Source organism: Dipodomys merriami, unplaced genomic scaffold, assembly GCF_024711535.1.
Source record: "Dipodomys merriami isolate MVZ:Mamm:240054 unplaced genomic scaffold, mDipMer1.0.p SCAF_26, whole genome shotgun sequence".
Lineage (NCBI taxonomy): Eukaryota > Metazoa > Chordata > Mammalia > Rodentia > Heteromyidae > Dipodomys > Dipodomys merriami.
The window spans coordinates 16339343-16345342 of record NW_027204048.1 but is presented as its reverse complement, the minus strand read 5'-3'; positions in this window follow the sequence as shown (position 1 = coordinate 16345342).

The window sequence follows — 6000 nt, the reverse complement described above, 5'->3', positions numbered from 1 at the left end:
CTGTAAGACTAGTAAACAGTGATCAGAACTCCACTATAGCGCTCTCTCTTTCTCTCTCTCTCTCTCTCTCTCTCTCTCTCTCTCTCTCTCTCTCTCTCTCTCTCTCTCTCTCTCTCTCACACACACACACACACACACACACACACGGAATTTTTCTGAACTGTTTTGAACTAAATTGGAGCTAACCCATTGAAAATTTAGATGTGACTTTTCTAAAACTAAGGCCATTCTCTTAAAAAACCACAGTTCAGTTAACGAAGAAAAACATTTGTTATCGATAGAGTTCACTCATGTAATTCATGATATATTTGATGGTAAAATTATCCTAATAGTGTTATAACTATGTTTTTTAAGTTTTGGGCCAATCTTAACAGAACATACAAGTTTTCATTGTCATGTTCAATGTAATCTCTTTTAACCCAGATCAGGTACTCAGCTTTGGGCTCTTCTACTAACTTACATAGTGAAAAGGAAAAGCCATTTATTTTCTCAAACTTCCCCCAGTTGGAGTTTGTTTGTTATTTCCTCAGAATGAGATATACATTATGCAGTTTGGATTCCAAAATCACAGAAGCAACACTGCATCTCTCTGCATTATAAACAGCAACACTCTACAAGGGTAGTTTCCATGTTCACAAGGCCACAGGTCTTAGTTCTATGACATTTAGATGTAACAAACATGCTTGTATTCTTTTCATGTCCAACTTCAGACTCTTGTCTTATACACTCATCCTGTACTTGGATAAAATTTCAGTAGTGATTACACATAGTGGTAAATATATGGACCTTGCTCACAGGAGTTTCATATATAATATAAATAGACAAATATATAAAAGTAGATTTGTTGATTATGGTCTAATACATTTCAAGGCTATCTTTTTAACGTTTTTCCAATGATACTTTGTAGAGTACTTCTGGTACTGCCAACATAGGAGTTGGCATGACTCATTACCTGAAATCTTGGGTTTAATTTCTACCTCGTTAGAAATTCAAAATTTAAAAATACACATAGCCTATATTATCCATTAGGTGAGGATGAAAATAGGATACTTATTAAGTTATTACTTACTGGTATATCAGATAGGAACACATGACATATTTGATTGTCTGGAAATGGCACTCAACGATCAAATGGTATATTTATTTTGGCCAGTATAATTTAAAAAGCCACAAGATTTGTAAAGTTAAATGAAAATAAGTATACAAGGTATGGACCTTCTGCTTCTAACACAACCCAGGTAGAAATCAGAAAGTGATTCTGTGTTGATCAATGATTTGTGAAGAAATATGATAATCTGTGGGCCCAAAACACACTGGGCAGAGACCTTATGGAAGCAAGCAAAGCAGCAAAGAATGATTCCTTCTTCTTCATGCAACTTTTCCTGCTCCTCAGAATTTCAGAATTAAAGAAGTCCAGTGATAAAAATGAAGTCTGCAGCAGCACAATCTCACACACAGCAGCATGGCCTGTTTGATTATGAAAATCTCAATAGTGTTGTGATTTTTTTTCCTCATCCCAAACATCTAAGAGATATAGGTACTTTTTTTGCTGCATGTACTGAGACATGAACTCAAAGCATAGCGCTGTCAAGGATTAAGTACCATAGTAGAGGAGTAAATGGATACACTCATGTACAGGTTTGCTTATGCTATTTTTGTTGATTTGTGAAAATAAAAACCATTCTACTCTGGGAAATGGATAACTCCTTTATTGTTTAAACAGAAATAAGTGTAGTGTCAAAACTCATAGAACTCATCAATTTTATAGACCACGATAGACAATTTGCCTCATGAAAGTTAGAATGTGTTTGTGACTTCAACTAAGTATTCACTATCCCACAATACTGTGAAATTTGTGAAATTAGGTAATCACTTAATCACAATAAAGAATTTGCAAAAAAACCCAATTATGTCCTTTTTTAACATATATTTCAGTTCTCTTTCGGTGTATTTTTCTGAGTAACTGTGTGTGTGTGTGTGTGTGTGTGTGTGTGTGTGTGTGTGTGTGTGTGTGTGTGTGTGCGCGCGCGAGCACGCTCGCGTTTGTGTATATACACACATGCATGATGGAGCTTGAACTCAGTGCTTGCTGCTCTCCCTTGTTATTTCCTTCAAGGCTGGCACTATACTAGTTGAGCCACACATTCACTTCAGGCTTTTACTGGTTCATTGGAGATAAGAGTCTCCTGAATCTGCTGGTAGTGGTTGATTGTTCCATAAACAGTTGGGCATCTAACTGCAAACATTAACCTGGATGAATGCAAGCAAGCAGAGGGTTAACTAATGAGTAAGGTGGCCAGTATTCTATTATCTTTGGCCTAGCAGAAGTGTCTTCTCCTTTCTAGACTTAAGTTTTTCTGTCTTTATACTGGTTATACATTTCCTTAGGGCAAAATTTAAAGTCTTCCTCTCTCTTGTCTCAGATTTTGGATCTGTCTTCAAAGGGAATTCAATAAAAGGTATACTTTACCACTATGGTTAAAATATATGATGTTTGCTCAGAAAATATGGAATAAATAAGCACATTTATGAGAATAATAAAAGTGAAAAGTTCCCTTTTCTAATCTCTTTGTGTTACTCATTTTTTATCTTAATCCATTTTGGTCTGTCAAATACTGATAGCCTATGGACAGATCTGAAATGTTCATAAATGATTTGAAATGGCCTTTGCTAACTGTGACCACATCCAATTTAGCTTTGAGTAGGAGCATTTTAACCTTGGACACCATTTCCTGTCAGCTTCAAAGAGCACACTTAAATCCAATTCCTTCAGATAGTTCCCTCAGCTTTCTTAGCTTCTGAAGAGTGTACAATTTATTGATGTCTCTGCCCATGACTAGACATCCAGTGGTTGTATTCTCAAAGACAACATTTTAGCTGACTGAGTGTTTGGTAATCACACTTAATAATCTTGTTTGAGTAATTTCTCAATGGCATTTAAGTGCAGTCTATCTGATCTATAGCCCTCATTATGACTAATTTCTCCAGTCAGTCCCCTCTAGGCCAAGAGTGTGGTGAGTGTTATTAAACCACCATTAATGCAGCTATAAGATGTATAAAGTGGTCGACAAGATAAAAATATGAAATAATCTCATGCCTGGGGAATAGTGAAGGGGTCAGATATAGTACAAAAAAATGGTTTATTCCAAAAACCTATTTCATCTAGAACCAATGGCTCGAGTTGAATATGCCCTAGTTAAGAGTAAATCTATATGCAGCACAAAAGAATATGCTAGCACACCAATCACAATTATACATGTGCACACGCCCATTGATACACCAAAGGATTATGCAACCAAAAGTTATTCAACTATGTTGGCAGTAGTACTGGATTTTGCAAAGTACAGTCTGTGTGAAAACAAAAGAATGATCCTTCCTTAAAATTCTGTGGTATCACAAAGGGCAATATGTATTTTGACTTTTCAGTAACAGTGAAGAATAATATAATCTTCAGTCTGGCTTTCATGGATCTGTCATGTAACCTTTTTGAACCACAGTGATTATTATCTGTAAAATGGGCAGACATTACTCATCCTGAAGCGTTACCAGAGGAAAAAATTAAAATTAAATGACACATGAAACTTCCAAACTCAGTGCTCATGGCTGGTACAACCACTGACTGTGGCTGGATTGTAAAAGACTATTCTACTGTTTGGTGGAGGTTATGGATAGCAGGGTTATTAGTGAAATGGAACATCTCTTTTTGTTAAACTTACTTTTATGGTAAAGACGATGTACGCAGAAGTTATAGTTACATACATAAGGTAAGGAGTACATTTCTTGTTGAACACTGTTACCCCCTTCCTTGTTTTTCTCCAATTTTCCCTCCCCCCACTAAATCTCCCCACTCCAAGTTGTAAAGTTCATTTCCAACAGAGTGTCTTGTGAATATCACTGTTGCACTGGTTCACCCTTTCTCCTTGTCTCTCCTTTGTGTTGTTCCCCTTCCCTTCCCCAAATCAGATAAACATATAAAAGACACAGGGTACCAAAATTTAAAACAGTGACAACAAGGGACAAACCAAAGGGAAAAAAAAAAGAAAAAAATTCACACAGTACATTAAAAGTCACAACAACAAAGAACTTCTGTTTTTATCTTTCTGAACATTTTGAAAATTTTAGTTTTTTTTTTTTTTTAATGTCATCCCTGGGACTTGAACTCAGGACCTGGATGCACCATTTACTAAAGTGTAGTGCTCTACCACTTGAGCCACAGCCCCACTTCTGGATTTTTATTGGAAGTGTAGTGGAGATAAGAATCTCACAAGGAAGGCAGGGATAGTAAGGGGAAACAAAGGAGGAGGCAAAAATGGTTGATAAGAAATGTACTCATTACCTTGCTCATGTAACTGCAACCCCTTTGTATGGTATTTTCACAATAAAAACATTAAAATAGAAAGAATCTCACAGACTTTCTTGCCCAGCCTGGCTTTGAACTGTGATCCTCAGATTTCAGCCTTTTCAGTAGTTAGCATTAAGGCATGAGCCACTAGCACTTGGCTTAACATTAATATTTTTTTAATTTCATAAGTAGTTAGGAAAGCTTCTCTATGACAGGCAAAGAAATTAGAAAAAACACATAATCTACCTTATATCTTGTTAGGATCTCTGCTAAATATTTGTGTTGAACAGTTTCAAATCAAAAGCAACATTCAGATCTAAGAACTTTATCCTTTATTCCACTCTTTGGGGAGTTATATATCAGTATTATGTAACAAGTCTGCTACTTTTCTCTTTTAAATTGTTTTGTTTCTTTCACAAATGGAAACAATTACATGGTGGGTTTTGAGGTAGTTGTCAGTAACAGCAATCTAAACATTCGCATGTTGAGAGCACAGGTGTATGTTCTTAGGAGAGGATTGAAAAGGCTCAATAGATAAGTGCATAAGATATAAAATAATGCTAAATCCAACGAACTCCAAGAAATGGAAGTAAGAGGTCTTTTATTATACTGTTTGCAGTTCTTGTATCTTTCTTTCTTTTTGTCTTTCCTTCTTTCTTCGGTTAATCCCTTCATCCCCTACAGAAATATATTTCTGTACCCTTTGTCTTGTGTCTAAGTTTATTTGATTTGGAAAGGAGAAAGGGGAGCACAGAAATGATGGGGCAGCAGGTGAACCAAATCAGCTGTGAAACCCATTGGACTATGTTGGAAATGAACTACTTTGGCAGTGAGGGCAGTAGGGAGGGGAAAAAACTGGAAGAGAATGATGGAGGAGGTAAACTGTTCAAAAGGAAGTATACTCATTACCTTACTCAGGTAACTGAGTAAAATTGTAAAAAAAAAATCAGTTTGAACCCGAAAGTGAAAAATCAAAAATGATGATCGTTTGATGTTCTTATAAAACCAAACTATTGTAAAACAGATTTTAAGTATCAAAATAAGTAAACTAACAATAATTTATGCTACTAAAAGAAAACAAGCATAATTCAGAATGTTGTCTTTCTCTTTCAGATGTGGCAAAATCTTCATTCCAAAATAATTGTCCTTTTCCAGATTTTTTTTTTTTTGCAGATAAAGGAATATGTTAGCACTGCATCTTTCCATTCAACGCTTCAGAAAAGACAGCAGTAGTCAGCTAGTCTCCATGTTGACCATGGGCAGTTGGCTACTTGCTGAGTAGTCTTTGGGCAAAGATGAGGAAGGGCTCTTTTAAAATTTCAACAAGATGAAAGGAAATTCCGTAGGATTTTTAGGAGCTCATGTTCTGCTTTTGGAAAGAAATGAAGAGGTCAAATTCCCTGTCTGTGAGAAGTGGCAAGAAGCATAGTAACAGATGCATTTCTGCCCCAGCCTGCCACTCCTTTCCTTTACCAAGGACAGATGGACAAACTCCAATCCCACAGGGTTCAAGAATTGCCATCAGTATGCAGCTAATAGGATCATAATCTCTGGGTTCTTCAGTTGATAGAGAAAAAGGAATGTAGATTTGTAGATGGATTGCTCATTGAGATTGCCTTAAAATTACCTGAAATTTTAGTTATAAGACCTGAAGATTA